The sequence below is a fragment of the Lissotriton helveticus genome, chromosome 1_2, assembly GCF_964261635.1.
Source record: "Lissotriton helveticus chromosome 1_2, aLisHel1.1, whole genome shotgun sequence".
NCBI classification, from domain to species: domain Eukaryota; kingdom Metazoa; phylum Chordata; class Amphibia; order Caudata; family Salamandridae; genus Lissotriton; species Lissotriton helveticus.
Window position 1 is genome coordinate 208,724,548 of NC_136058.1, and position 16,946 is coordinate 208,741,493.

Below are 16,946 nucleotides of genomic sequence, written 5' to 3' on the forward strand. Positions count from 1 at the left end.
AGAAGAAAAATTTGTCAAAAAAAGAGGTTAAAGATGATGTAAAAACTGGATCTAAAATCAGAGAGTTATTGAATCGCCATTTACAAGTTAATTTAGGAGTGTCTAAGACATCAAGATGCATGGAAACCGGTGCGTGGTCAGATATTAAAATGGATACAATATCAGCCCTCACAGGTGACTGAACAACATTATGAGAGATAAAGAATTAATCTAATCTGGACTGGGTGTGGTGCAATGGGGAGTAAAAGGAATATTCCCTTACTGTGGGATTACATAGTCTCCAGGCATCTATCAGTTTATGTTGTTTAACTGTTTGTGTGAATAGCTTGTGAGACTTGTGAGGGACAAAAGAAGATAAAGAGTGATGATCAATAAAAGGGTCAAAGTCTTCATTACAGGCACCTGAAAGAATAAAGTTATCTTCGTAGCAATGTGTTATTTGTGATGCTAAAGATTTCCAAAAGGAGGGATCGCCTGCTGTAGGCGCATATATGTTCAAAAAGGAGAGTGGGACATTATCTATCAAAAATTTAACAAAAACCCATCTACCATTTGGGTCAGAACAATGGTATATTACCTTAATGGGAACTTCATTTACCCAATTTCTCTTTAACTTTGCAGATTCTTCAGTTGATAAATGGGATTCCTGTACACAAGCGATATCTCTATCCAATTTGGCTAAATGAGTTAAAACCCTTTGTCTCTTAATGGGCGAGTGCAAACCCCTGACATTCCATGAAACATTTTTTTAAGTCATATATTAAAACTGTAACACAATGATGCATGCAAAGAAGTACAATATTCTGAACATTTAGAACCATATTAAGCAATGAACCAATAAAATGTAAAAAGAGGTAATGAATATAAAGGAGAAAAGAGAAAAAGAGAGGAGTAGTACAGAAGAATCATGTAATGGAGAGTAGGAGTGTAGGGAAAAGTAGGAATAAATGTTAAGATAGATGAGGAAAGAAGCCACGGAAAGAGAGGAAATCGAAAAGAAAAGAAAAACCAAATATACAGAGAGAAAGAAGATGAAGAGACATAAGACTTACAACAAATCCAAGACATACGAGGGGTGGAGGGATGGAAGGCCACAACAAATGATAACGCGTTCATGACCCATAAGGGAGGACTGAGAGGAGAACACACAACCAGCGAACTGCCGGAACACGAGAAAGAGAACGAGGGACACTGGAAAAATCTGTGAATAGAAGAGCAAACATATCAAACAAATACAAAAAAAAAAACAATACACAGAAAATGAGTTACTATACATCTGAAAGCTTAATACTCTGTGAGTGAAATAGAATCATAATTCAAACTGGAGGAGAAGAGGAATATGTGAATTAGAGATACAAATGCAAACAATCATTAGGAGTGGGAAGACAAAGCCATTTCCATCGGGTGAGCCTGAAACGAGTACTGGAAACTTTTTAGTTGCATTGGGTCTTGATAAGTATTAGTTTTATTGTTTATGGTCACCTTAAAAAGGCAAGGATGGAAAAGACCATAGCATGCCCCTATCGAACGCAACTGAGGCCGTAGTGACAGGAATTCCTTACGGCGATCTTCCGTTGATTTGGCATAATCTTGCGTGAAAAATAAGGAATTACCAGACTAAGTGATTCTGTTCAGTGCTCTGGCTGCAGATATGACCTTCAACAAATCAGTGTACTCCAAAAAATATATGATCACCCCTCTTGGTTTTCTGTTAGAAGGTGATGATAGTGCAGACATTCTTGAACCTAAACGATGAGCCCTTTGAATATTGAGTGCTATCCAGAAGTTTGAGAAGTTGTGGAAGAAATGACTTTAAAAAAAGTGATGGGGTCTGAACCCTCCGTCTCCTCAGGCAGACCGTAAATGCGAAGATTATTCCTCCTATTTCTGTTCTCCAAATGTTCCACTTGTTTATGAAGTGACAGTACTTGAGAAGATAGGGACTCCACTTTGGATGTGGAAGAGGACAAAGAGTCAACGCTTTGTTCCAATGTGACGACAGGCTCTTCCATATTAGCCCACTTATCGGTGAGAACTTGAAGCGCTGAGTTGGTCTCTTCAATGAATGGCCTTAGAGCACAATTCTCTTCCAGCAATAAGTCCATAGTGACTGCAGAATTTTGTTTCATAGGTGATAGAGGATCTTTTTTTAACCTCTTGGTGGATGACTTCGTAATAGTAGAGGAGGCAGTGTTTGCCGATGTTGTTGAGGTTTTGGAGGAATTACTAACCAAATCTTCCATATCTAGACACTGCTAACGGGAACAAGTTTGAAGTAAAAACTTACGTTGCCCAGGTTTGGACTGAGATAAAGCCTTTAGCTGTCTTCTCATAAAGAAGGTGAAGTGAGGACCTAAAAGGCAACAGAGTTAACAAAAGCAAACGACTAAATGACATGCAGTCCTTGAATTGCGTAAAACTGAATTTAGGAGGGCACAACAATATGTAATGCAATGTATCAGACGTGCTATATAAGAACACTTCCAAGAGTTAATCTATGTAGGGCATATACAAAAGTATAGAATATGCGTTATTTGAATAACAAGCATTCAAAGATTAAACAATTGGACCCTCCCTAAGTCAGGATATCAACTGACCGCATAGAGAAAATAATGTTAAAAAACGCTCCAATAATAGTCAGGCAATGAGAAATTGTACCCATATCAAAATGGAATTGAGGTGAGTCTGTATAAGACCATTACCACATTCATAACAGGCAAACTAAAAAGCCACTGTATGTGGTAGATTCAAAAAGTAAAGAGCGTATACTGTTGAAGTAAAGAACGGTCAAGAAATATGGAGAACAGTGCTCATTCAAACAATGGTACTGAGTGACTACATAATGGAGGCAAAATAGAATTGAAACAAGAAGGCATGCAAGGCAAACTGTCGAATTCATGTAGAAAACACCACAAAATACTTCAAAAACATAGACAGTTGCCTCAATTCTCAATACATCTAGGCAAAGGTTGTTTAAATATTATGCTTTAGTGTTGTAAGGAGAGCATAAAAATGTCCTGACGCAAACAAAGTTCCATCCACAGTAGAAGAAAAGTTAAACCAAAAATGACGAGCACAGTCCCAGCAAAATTCTGATATGTTCCGTTTATGAATCTTATTAGGGTTGGAGAACGCACATAGTATTTGTGGAAGGGGCAAGAGTAATGAAGGGTGTCACAGTGGAGGAACTATTTTAGTTGAAAGCACAGCATTAAAATTGTTGTTGGAGTCAATGGTTCAAGAACCTCATGAAAGGCATTTTGTTAAGATGAATGAGCCTTCATTGGTGACATATAGTAGAAAGTAAATGTACCGCATTGGAAAGAGGTTCCGTCGGTGGTATGGAGGAGGAAAAATCTCAAAAGCCGGCAAAAACTTAACAAAACTTAAAATGCACTTGGCGCAAAATGCAAATCCTTATCTGTGCAAGTTAATCTATATGATACAGAGGATTAAAGACAAGAAGTGCATTATGTGGTCAGGCGTAAGGTTTAGCCACCTAGAGACCGTATAGGAGGTAACTCCGTCAGCGGGAGATATGAAATGGTGGGCACTTTCTTCATGAACCACGCCGCCGTTCATAAGAGGGGCAAAAACAAAATATGAACCCTAAAATAGGTGCAGGAGAAAGAGCTGGTATGGATTTACAAGGCGCACACCTTGGTCTTGCTGTGCTCACCACATTTGCATCAAGCCGAGGGTTGCGTCTGAGGCAGCGGGTCTGTCCACGATGATCACAAAATGGCGGCCGTAACCGCCATGAAGATGCGCCGACACAGCTCTGATGAATTAAATCAACAGCCGACCTGAGCAAGTCTGGAGAACATCTTCCTCAGAGGCTCGGGAAGTTCACGCTCCATGTCCCTCAGTTTTAAAGCAAAACGGGCAGGGAGAACGCTACGTTGACCCGTTCTCGTACCCCTTCTGCTCCTGGAGAGTCACAGATCCGCCGCCATCCTCGTCGGGCACAAGCCATGCCCCCCCATTGACCCGTTCTCGTCCCCGTCAGCTCCTGGAGAGTCACAGATCCGCCGCCATCCTCGTCGGGCGCAAGCCACGCCCCCCCAAGGAAGCTCATTTTTAAAAAGCCAGGTTTTAAGGTGTTTCCTAAAATCAAACAGTGATGAAATCTTTCAGAGAGGAAGTGGAAGAGAGTTCCATATCCTGATAGTACTATGTCTGAAACCCCCTCCCCCCCAGTTCGTCTTTTTGACTCTGGAGTTGGGCATTAGAAAAGCATTGGCCGACCGTAGTGATCTGCTAGGATATGCCCTACAGTACACCAAACCTTTTTGAATTATCTAGGGCATCCCTGGCTTTTGTATACCACCTTTGTCTGCCTCCATGCATTGATTCATCCCCTCTCACCAATTGGTCCTTGTGGATGTGTTCCTACCCCCCTGAACCTGGACAGATCACACTTGGCTATGATAAAATCCAACATAAAAAACATCAATTGTTTGCTTGGGATATCCACGTTGTTGTGTATATACAGGATAATCAAGTGGGGTGTTCTAGGAATGGGGTCCCCAAAATTGCTTCCAGTTCGCCGACCATCTCCTCCAAGTAGTCCGACACCCACCAGCAACCATAGAGCATGTGGGGGAACGTGCCCACACTCACCTGGCAGCGGAGTCACGCCAGGTGTTTGCTATTCCCATTTTGTGGAGTTGGGACCTATATTAATAAGCCCTGTAAAGGACATTAACCTGTATTAATCGCAACCTGGATTTAATGAACACCCTTTGGTGCATTAGCAGTGCTTCCCAATACACATTCTCCAAGGTCCCAATGTCTCTTTCCCATTTCTTCCATAGTCTCCTCAGATTGCCCAGGCCGCTATTTTGCATAGTGATGTATAGGCGAGAAACTGCCTTGTGAGCAAGCGCTTCTCCCAACACCCAGCCTTTCAATGGAGAATATGCAGGGAGGTTCAAACCTAGGATTTCTCCTTAGAGAGCATGTGTTAGATGCAAATATTTAAACTGTTGGGTCTTAGTGAGAGCATATTCCTCTTGTAGGTCCTCAAAGGACATAACACCCCCACACTCCCCTACTTTCCAGAATGGCTCGATTCCAATGTGTTCCCATCGGCAAAAAGCAGCTAGCCACCCAGTCTCAGTAAGCCCAATACCCTTCCAAAGTGGGGTGGCCAGGGTGACTTTAACCTTCCAACCCATAACGCTGGTGGTATTGCCCCAGGTACTCAAAGTGGTCCTGGCCGGTTCAGGGAGGTGCAGTCAACCCTTCCTCCCATAGACATAGTGGACACAAGTCCGCCTCCCCATAGCCATTTGGCTGTCTCAATGTGTGGGCCGTGACCTCATTCATTGAGGATGAAGATCTGGGCTGGCCTATTATATGCCCTAATATCCAGGAATGTCAGACCCCCACTATGCACAGATTGGCATAGGGTCTTCAGGGCTCAACATGTACAAAGCAACTTGTCTATGCTGGTAACATAAGTAGCAGGGATGGGATAAGCAGGGGTTCTGCAAAATGTAGAGCAGCTTGGGCAGAGTTATCATTATGTACAAGACAGTTCTGCCCATGCTCGTCAGGGGCAGAGTGTGCCAACAGTCTACACCAATGCGGAATTCACTGATGACCCAGTGAAGATTCCATTCTAGGAACCACTCGCGATCTGTGTTAATCTCAATATCTAGATATTCGACGCAAGACTTCATGACCTGAAGGCCCCACGCCAGTGATCCAGTGCCTCCCAACAACCCAACTAAAAACAATGTATTTGTAATGATTAATTCGGGACACCAAATAGGATTCAAAGGAGCAAAACACTGACAGCAACGCTGAGACCGACCATTCTGGAACAGACAAATACGCCAGGGCATTGTTTGCATACAGTGACATCGTTTATGGTTCTGCTGAAATCGGTGGAAAGCCCAATATGTAAGCATACCTACTATGCCAGCAGCTTCAAGCAGAGGGCACACAGTAGAGGTGACAGTAGACAGCCCTGTCTTGTTCGCCTCCTGACAATGAATGGTTCAGAGACCATGCCGTTGACCTTTACGTATGCAGTGGTTGCCTTATACGAGAGTGCCACCCTTCCACAGAACTTGGGTCCAACGCCGAATCGCTTCAGGGTTTCAAATAAGTAACATGAGCCAATGGAGTCATATGCTTTTTCAGCATCCAACTATAGTATTGTCTAGGGTGTGGGCTCTGTCTTGAGTCTATCTAGTCAGAAAAACAGTCTGCGTAGGTTAAGTCTCATGGATGGCCTCTGCATGAAGCAAGTTTGGTCTGCATTAACCAGGTTGGAAACCACGCTGTCAGTCCGGTCTCAAGAATTGTAGTCAATATTTTGCTTTCAGTGTTGAGCATGGAAATTGTGACATTTGAAGAGCAGAGAGTTGCAGGTTTGCCCTTCTTAGTGATGCTCATGATAATGGCATGATTGAGGTCTGGGGGCAGCCTCCCCTCCTCGCTTGTTACCATGAAAAAGCTCAGGAGATGGGTGTGGAGCAGGGCCACAAAATGTTTATAATGTTCTAAGGGGAATCTGCTAGCTCCTTGAGTTTTCCCAGATTGACTTGCTTTTACTGCATTACCTAACTCTGCAATGATCAGGTCAGCTTCCAGGATATCACCATTCAACTTACCCAGGCCAGGGAGAGACACCTCTGCCAGACATTCTACAACATCATGGGCCGTATGGTCACATCAGCCCTGTACATTCCATAGCAATGTGCAACGAAAGCTTGGGAAATCTCTACCTCAGCACGAATGAGTCACCCGGTTTAGGACTCTATCCCCGCCACCCACCTCGCCTCCTCCTCTCTTACGCTCAACCATGCAAGGAGGCAGCCCATCTTGTCACCTATATTGTAAAGTCAATGCTGGGCTACCAGGTAGTGCTGCCACATGATCTGAACCACATAGTTGTGATATCGGGTCTTCACTTGCAGGAGCACGCGGTATAGCCCATCTCCTAGTGGTCACCGAAGCCAGCTTCAGTTGTAGGAGACTCTATTCCAGGATCAGCATCTCCTCTTCCCTCCAACTTTTCTATATTGCAATTACATTCTGAGCCCTGTTCCATACACCACTTCATAGGCTTCCTACAGAATCAAAATGCAGGACACCGTCCCCACATTTTCATCAAAGTATGTTTGGGAGGCCACTCTGAGGGACCTTTCAGTCTAACCAGGAGGGGGTAGTGATCATTGTCAGATATTCTGCCCCCATCACCCATGGGTACTTCGTCTGTGGGACAAAAATATAGTCCAGCCTCGACAGAGAGCCACGTGCCCCAGAAAAAAATGAATACTGTCTCTCAAGTGTGCAGGCTTTGCCAGGTATCACTAAGCCCCAACGCATTAGCAAAGCACTGTAGTTCCAAAGGAGGAGAGAGGGGTATCTGCCGGGTTGAGTGCCTGTCTAGGTGCCAGATCAAGACCTCATTAAAGTTCCCTGCCACCACATGGATGTTACTATTTGCATCTATGAGAATATCATCTCAAGCATTTCCTTTTGCAGTCTCGGGGGCGCATATACATTCACAACCAGCACTTCCAGTCTGTGTCACATGCCCCGTCCACCACATAGCAGCCCCCTGGATCAATTCAGGGTTTCACCACCTGAAAGGTGGAAGATTTTAGTGTTTGGATAGCAATGTCTCTAGAGCCTTTCTTATTGCTGATGAGGAGCCAGCATCATGTATTCACCCCTTTGCAGGGACTTGCAGGTATTCCAGAGCAGGTGTGCCATTCCTTGGAAATGTCTAGAGAGGTCCTGGGCAATGACCTCTCTCTTTATTTTCCAGCCCAATCCATTCACATTGCACGGGACGACTGTGATAGCCTCAACCTGTGTTATCATCGGTTAAGTCGGGCAGGGTCTCGCAGTGATTCCCCCCAGGGGCCTGTTGGGCATGCATGTCTGTTCCTGTCCTAATATGACTGAATGGGTGTGTGTATTGTGCTAACCAACTGAATGCAACTAAACTCCAATTGAACCCTCCCTCCCTATGTTTCCCTGAGAAGGTCACAAAACTACCCTCCTCCCCAACTCAGGAAATATCTGTCGCCCACCCCCCATTAACAACACTACACACACTGTTAACACATAACTAAGGGTGAGCACTCCCCTATCTACTTCTTCCACACTCACTCCTGTCTCAAGCACCCAATGCTGTATGTCTCAGTATGGCGCTGCTCAATAATTTGTGTCTGAAGCTTCTCCACTAGGTCGTAGCCTAGGCGGACTCACAGGTTTCCCAATGTCACTGTCCGAGGAGTAGGCCACCAAGTACACCCCTGGAGGGCAGAGTGCCCTGATCATATCCCCAGGGCCACCCTGCTCCTGCATCCAGCATCCTCGCCCTACTTGACATTGGGCGGCCATCTCACTCCACTCTGTGTTTTCCCTTGCAGATTTCCTCAGACGGGCATCTTCCCTCTCCCAGTCGCCCCGACGCTCATCCAACCGCTCCCAAGCCTGATCTGGACAGTCAAAGAAGAGGGTTCCACCTAGAAAGAGCACTTTAAGTCTAGTTGGGTAAAGCATCATGTACCTAATGTTCAGGACTCTCAACTTTTACTTCACTAACTCAAATGTCTTCCATCACTAAGAATGCAAAAACAAAATCCAACAGCAGATGACCAAGGTTTGGCACATTAACTTCCTCTGTTTTGTAAGTTTGTTGTGGTGCTACTACTCTCCACATCCACTGCCAAGGATGTCTGTTTAACGCAAGAAATTACCAAAATTTGAGAGGTGCACTCATCATCATCAAAAGTAACTTTATTCGATTGAATTTACAATCATAAAAGTACAGGTGTAAATCATACAGTACATATACAATTATTTACAACATTTTGTTTTTCATGTAAAAATTGGTTGCTATGTGCAGTAATACGTCAGTTTAAGCATAAAATCAGTTTGCTTTATATTGATACCCAAAATGACAGCAGTATAAAAATAGATATTTACTGTGCGGGGGCCGCAAGTTGAGAGCGGATTTTTATACAAGCTTTTAAATAATAGGCGACTGTTTTTGCAACAAAAGGGGAGTCCAGGCATTGTAATGCCAGAAGGGCAGGTCTACATCTTCTCAGTCTTAATAATCTAAGCAGAGGGACCAACCAACGTTTGCGAGGAATTTCATAAAAGGTGCAAAAAAAAGTTACATGTAATGTAGACTGAGGAGTGCAATCGTCACAGGGACATTTGATCAATTCACGTGACCAGTCAGAGGGCACAGGAAATGAAACAAGACGATAAAAGGAATTAAATCTAAATCGGGTTAAAACATATCTATCATAATTAGACAAATAAAAAGACAGATAAGGTTGCAGGCCATATGAGGATTGAATCATCGTTAGATGGATAGTCGACTGTTTGCCGATTTCAGAGCACAGACGTAAATCACTCAGATGCGAGACACATAAGTTCTTTAAAGACTTTCTTGATATGGTAGTGAGTGACATAGGGTTTGTAAAAAACTCTAGGCAGTTCAAGTCATTCAGAAATTTAAAAACGTAGAATAGCCAAGGGATCTTTTTCCAATGGGTCAGAGTCAGACAGTCTGTTATTAGTGACCGGGTTAGGAGACATTGCTCCTTGGTCCATATACGGTGCCAAAGGAGAATCGGTTGGTACCTTATGACGTCAGATAGGTAGTCCCAACCGAGCTCTATATGGCTACCGTAATTGGAGGCACTTCTTGGGAGAGCTAATACGTACTTCAAAAAATCATTTTCAACTACTCAATGCACTCAATATTATGACTAACAAGAAAAAGTTCGTAAATTTTATGGATCTTCTGTTCCTTCTTTTATTCGTTTCTTTATTTCTTTTCTTTATAAAATACAGAGGCACAGCCAACGCGTTTCATTCCCTTTTCGTGCCTTGGGAATTTCGTCAGGGCAATAATTTCATCGTCTCAATCCCATAATTCAAGGGAAAAGCTGCGTGTTCACCGTAGGCGCAGAAGGAATATATTATCAGATACCCGACTGTCCTGTACCTTCATGTGGGGTGGTGCCCCGAAGAGAAATCCAAGTACGTTCCTCCGTGAGTTGGATACAATATTGTTCGCAAATGAAGTGAACAAGAGTTCTTGCCCCCGAAGGGCGATGGTATATACTGTGTACCAGCGGTTCCTTCACGTCAACATTAGGGCAATGCCGAATAGCGTCTGTATAAATTATCGAGGGCAGTGTGAGGCACTGTCGTAATACCTTTGATAGGGTTCACCGCACCATCTGCTCCTCCATCTGTGTTAGGCACCCCACATGAAGGTACAGGACAGTCGGGTATCTGATAATATATTCCTTCTGCGCCTACGGTGAACACGCAGCTTTTCCCTTGAATTATGGGATTGAGACGATGAAATTATTGCCCTGACGAAATTCCCAAGGCACGAAAAGGGAATGAAACGCAAGAGTTCTCGCCCCCAAAGGGCGATGGTATATACTGTGTACCAGCGGTTCCTTCACGTCAATATTAGGGCAATGCCGAATAGCGTCTGTATAAATTATCGAGGGCAGTGTGAGGCACTGTCGTAATACCTTTGATAGGGTTCACGGCACCATCTGCTCCTCCATCCGTGTTAGGCAAAGATCACACGGATGGAGGAGCAGATGGTGCCGTGAACCCTATCAAAGGTATTACGACAGTGCCTCACACTGCCCTCGATAATTTATACAGACGCTATTCGGCATTGCCCTAATATTGACGTGAAGGAACCGCTGGTACACAGTATATACCATCGCCCTTCGGGGGCAAGAACTCTTGTTCACTTCATTTGCGAACAATATTGTATCCAACTCACGGAGGAACGTACTTGGATTTCTCTTCGGGGCACCACCCCACATGAAGATACAGGACAGTCGGGTATCTGATAATATATTCCTTCTGCGTCTACGGTGAACACGCAGCTTTTCCCTTGAATTATGGGATTGAGACGATGAAATTATTGCCCTGACGAAATTCCCAAGGCACGAAAAGGGAATGAAATGCGTTGGCTGTGCCTCTGTATTTTATAAAGAAAAGAAATAAAGAAACGAATAAAAGAAGGAACAGAAGATCCATAAAATTTACGAACTTTTTCTTGTTAGTCATAATATTGAGTGCACCTCTCAAATTTTGGTAATGTCTTCCATCACTGTTGAACCAAATTTGTGAAATCCAGAAATATAAGAATCCGCTTGGAGCCGTACTTCACCTCCCCCACGTCTCTGACTGCCTAAAGCTCCAGGTTTCTGTCCCTGTAGTTCAAAACTGTGCTATCCGCGGGCCCTTTGAACGAGGAAACAGTGGGATATCTGGTCCTATGGGAGGAAGGGCTGCTGCCACTTGGCTTCTCTGGGCTTCACAACCTAAACACCGAGTATTGCTCTTTGACAAAAAGGAACTGTGACATGTGGTTTTTCTAATATCATCCAACGCAAATTGTTGGTAGTATGGCCCTGTTCAAAGAAGTGATTTGTAAGTTTGTTTGAGATCTTCCTGCATCTTATGGTACTGCGATGCTCTGTGATGCGTGTTTTTACGTGTTGTCATGCCCTACAAACCTCAGGCCACAGTGGCAAGTAAACTAGAGATTACCCTTCCTGGCGAAAGTCCTGGAGAAAATACTAAATACGTAACTTAGAACATTTATCTCTTCTCTGAACTTCTGGGCCCATTGTAATATGGTTTCCAGGAGGGCATAGTACAGAGACAGCACTGGTTATGGCTACTGAAGAACTGAGATCAATTCTGATTTTACTAGATCTTTCGGCGGTCTTTGACACGGTGAGTCAGGTCATCTTAGTCAACAGGCTCTCAGAATTAGGAATCAAAGGCACGGCCATCAAACTGCTGTCCTCCTTCATTTCTGATAGGGCTCAATCGGTAGAAGTCAGAGCCTTCTCCACCGAGCAGTTCATGCTCCCGTCTGAGGTGCCACAGGGCTCGGCCTTAAGCCCTACGCTGTTTAATCTATATGTTTCCCCTCTGGCTAAAAATCATCAGGCCATTTGGCTTCTCAGTGGTCTCATATGCTGATGATATCCAGCTCGTAGTGTCAATTTCCAGCAACTTTGAAGAGACAGCAGATCGTTTTAATCTCTGTAAGACTCAGGTGTATCAGTGGATGAGTCGGAACTGCCTGAAATTTAAAGGTGGAAAGATGGAGGTTCTCCTTTTTGGCACAGATACCTTATTTTGGACACCCAGATGGTGGCCATCCAGTCTGGGAGACCTTCCAGTCTCTGTGCATGAGGCAAAAAATCTAGGCTTTATCTTTGACGATAAACTGAAATTCATAAACCAGATCAGCTTCTTCACTTCTTCATTCTGTAGATGATCAGGAAAATTCGCCCCTTCATTTCTCCGGAAACTTTAAAAATCCTGGTGACAGCACTAGCCTTGTCCAGACTGGACTACGGGAATGCGCTGTATGTAGGGATCCAAAAGCAGCACCTTCAAAAGCTGCAGCGTCTTCAAAACGCAGCTGCCAGACTGCCTTGGATATCCCGTAATTTCAGCCAGTCTCGCACAAGGGGAGACCCTGCACTGCCTACCAGTAGACAAGACGATCACATTCAAGTTCCAATGCTTAGCTTTTAAGGTACTCCACCGGTCTTGTTCTCACTATCTGAAGTACTGACTGAGCTGGTATATACCGCCTAGAAATCGAAGGTCTGCTCAATGTAAACTTTTACAAACAACCAGGTTTAAGAGAGCTTGTTGGGATGGAAGAAGTTTCCTATTAGGGACTGTTAAAACTTGGAACATGCTCCCAGCGAGTATAAAAAACAGCCCAACACTTCTAGCCTTCAGAAAATCACTAAAAACCTGTCTCTTCGTCAACTAACCTTTCACACCCAGTCTCATTGGCAACCTTGCTGTACTTCCGGGTATTAGCACATAGACGCCTATGGGCAGTTATGCGCTTTATAAATGCTCAAATCAAATCAATCTAATCATAAAATAAATGAGTTTATCACAGTTTCAATTTGTATGTTGTCTGAGCGACCAAGGGATGTTGGTTCCTATAGCAAAGCATGTGGTGTGTATATGCACAAACCCCTCAGGAACCATAGGGGAAGTGACCCTGCACTGGTTCTATAAAACTGTTAGCCTCGCCACCCTGGTTACTCCAAAGGGTTTAATACCAAATATTAAAGCATCCGAAGATCTCCTCCTGATTAGAGAGGATGTTGTAGCCCGCACTGTGATTTGATGTCACAGCGTGAGCAGGGGCAGCTCTAGGCTCATGGCGGCCCTGGGCAGGGAGCGTAGGTAGGGGGCCCCGGAAGAGGGGGTCTGGGCGGGGCGGAGCGCAGAGGCCAGTGAAGAGGGGGTGGGGGGTCAGGGTGTTTGGAAGTGGAACAGAGCCGGTGGCCGCCAAATCCCTGCGAGGGGCCGCCACGCAAATATGTATCCATCCTCAGAGGATTATTATATTAAGGATATATATTGGCGTGGTGGCACCTAGGGCTTGGTGGCCCTGTGCAGGTGCACAGCTTGCACATGCCTAAGGCCACCCCTGGCGTGAGGAGAATCCCTATGATGAAGCATGCCACCTCTGGTGGGTGAGAGATTTTGTCCTAGTAAAGGAATACCATTCTAGTTTTCTACCTTGCTCTTAGTATTAGACCTGGGTATTAAAATTGAGTAAAGTTATATTTTTTAACTAGTTAAAAAATCTCTATTTACCAATAAACAGTTCTCCTAAAAACAGTTAGGGAAAGTTTCCCACTGGATAATGCAGTAATAGTGATTTAGCCTGCTTCACCAGTATTTACAGAGGGAATATATAAACCCAGGTAAGTAAAAACAAGCTTTTGGTGATTTATTTACTGTAGGTACACTCGAACTATAATTTAGGCAAGTACCACTTCTGAGCGCTTTACACCTTAGCTTACGTCAATAAGGTCATTTAGGAGGTGACATATTTTGCTCTTAGAAGGACGTTTGTAGACCTGTAAGAGTTTATTTTTATTATTCTGTCTGTCAGCATTAGAGTATGCAGGCTTCAGGAGGCCATGCATTGGTAGAGGCATGTATCATTATTAAGGGCCACAACGTTTATGGCAAAATATAGTGCTTTAATCCACATATGCAACTTACTTGCCATAGTTGCAGTTTTTACACTATTCACAATGGCTTTATAGTAAAGGTAAATATTCCAAAGTGAGTTTAAAGCACATTTTAATGTTTAAGGGTCAGACCACGTATACTATGCACTAGATATCAGTGTCCAAGTGCTAGAGTTCAAAATTACCTGCAGGTGAGTGCATACGAAAATGGAAAACTGTGGTGACCATCCTCTCCCTTAGTGTTCTTTGTGTTTAGGGCTTTCTCAAAGGTGGAGTGTCCACATGCTTGGAATTAGGTGAAATATTGTAGCATTCCTATATGATATAATTGAATATTTGGGAAATAGAAGTATAGAGGTGAGATCAGTTACAGTAGAGCCTAAATTCCAACAACAGTGTAGGAAATAGTGGCACTGCGCATGTGAGGATAAGATACTGAGATGTAATCTGGAAAATGTTCCAATTTTACATAGTTTCTTGCAAACAATAAGGGGTATATTGTGTGTGAAGGTAGAGCAAATGGACAAGAGATTCCAATACAAATGTGAGTACACAAGGCCGTTTAAAAGAAAGAAAGCCCTAGGCACAAAGATTACTAAGAGACAAAATGCATGGTGGCTGCTAAATATTCATCCTATTATTCAGACGAAGATGAAGAGAAATAACAAACGTACTCCGAACATATGGGCTAAACAACACAATAAAGTAAAAAGAAGACTATTCTGAAAGAACTGTATTTTATTTCTATGACAACAAAAATATTTTTCCCAATATTATTTGCCATTCATGAATTCCAACAATGTTCTAAGGTTACTAGGAACTATGTAACTATGAGCAATTAACTCAGGATGTTTAGCTGTGTACAATCATGAACTCTAAAGTTACTGTTTTGGAAAAAATGTGTCTTGTCACAAATAACTATAGGTGTCTGCAGAAGCGGCATTAAAAGTGATTACTGTTTCTTGATGAGTTGGTGGAACAAGTGTTTGATGCCAATCATGTATGCCGAAATCTGAACAAGCAATTAACACCTGATACTCTAGCTGTCTCTCTGCCGCTAGGGTAGTGTTTGGAAAAAACATTGAGTTTTTTAACATTGTGCTACCTGAATTTCATCAGAAGAATATTGTGATGTGGAAAATATTGTCAACAAGAATATCACTGGTTAAGAATATTGTTTTACCAGTGTTGTTTTTCATATTGATGTTAGAGATATTGTTAAATGCTTAAAGACTTTGCTGTAGAAATGGCAAAAGACATCGTCCCATTGTATGTCGGCATGGATGGCACTGTTCTAATCCTATGCTTAAAGACTTTGATAGAAAAGCAGACAGTTGAGGTGAGCAGATCTTGAGTGTCGCTGCTGTTGAGGATGCTCTATATAGGAGTCGCTTTTCACCTAAACTTCAGGACTACCCAGAGTTCTCTGCTTCTTTTTTGCATAATTTATGTGTCACTCTATGCATGAAAGGGTATTGGTTTGACTTATACTGGGTGCTCCCTTGTGTCTGGACAAAGCAATACCACTCTGAAGAGCTCTAAGGAGAGGGAAACATGTCAGGGGTTTCTTTTATTCATTTCAGGTTGGCTTGGAAGGAATTTTACCAATTTGAAGCTGTAATACTATGCCTGGAGTGGTAAAAGGCTGTTGTCATTTTATAGGTCGGCATGGACAGCACTGTGCTAGTCCTATGTTTAAACTTAGCTCGATTAAGGAGCACAATTTAGGAACACAGGCGCTTTAATAAACATCCAAGGGGGGCAGCATCTGATGTGTTTCAGCTCCCAATGAGGGTTAATCTTATATTGGCAATACAAATGTGCATTGCAAGCCATTAATCACTATCCATTACACCCAGCACTGCAGCCACTGGTGTAAATGTCTGCACTTCAAGTCTGTAAGAGGAGGAAACACCCCTCTCACCTCCCTTTCTCATCACCAAATATTTCCATTTAGCTTAGGATAAATCTTTTCTTTGCAATGTGGGAGCAAGCGGACAAGGCTCACAAGCTGTGATGCAGTAACCAAAGCCCTCCAATTTATGTGAGCTCCAGACCCTGCAGGGTGGTTTCAGCTGGACAGGCATGGAGAGTCTTTTTGGATACACATCAAAAGAAGGATGCTGAAACTCATCTTAGGAACACAGGCACTTTAGTAAACATCAAACAGGCAGCAGAATCTGATGAGTTTCACCTCTCAATGAGCTTTAATCATAGATTGGCAATCCAAATGTGAAGTGACCACAGCTGTTGCATGTTCACTGCACTTCAAGGAGCTCCATCTGCAATGTACAGGCAGATGGAAAGGGACTTTGGGGCCCCTAGCCGGGCCCTGTCCCCCATTGGCCTCTGCCATGGGGCTTAGAGGGCCCAACATCCATGGACCCTGTGCCAGGCAGCTGACACAAAGTGCATGGATGTTTAAAGTATACCTATTTCGTGCTGTGGTCCTTCTCTGAGCTGATGCACAAGCTGCTATAGAAAACGACATGTTTCCGCCGGCCTGCATGGAGGTCGGATCGTAATTTGGTGGGAGGTACCCCTATTACATGTCGGCTGGTATCCATCCGGCTATGATGGCGGTCGAACGCTCATATCATTGTAAAGCCTATAGTGTCTCTCTCAGCACCTGTGCCCCAAGTCTTTAAAAGGAGGAAACACCCCTCTCACCTCCCTTTCTCACACTACATCCATATATATATATATATATATATATATATATTACGCTCCATGGGGTTGTCCAAGTAGCGGGTAGCACTCGAGCCTGCGTGCGCCTTCCCCAAAGCGTTAGTTGGTATGGGCAGTTGCGTGTTTGAAATAGGCCCGACGCGTTTCGGAAATTTATTTTCCTCATCAGGGGCCAGCAGTAAAGTGCATGACGTCTACCAT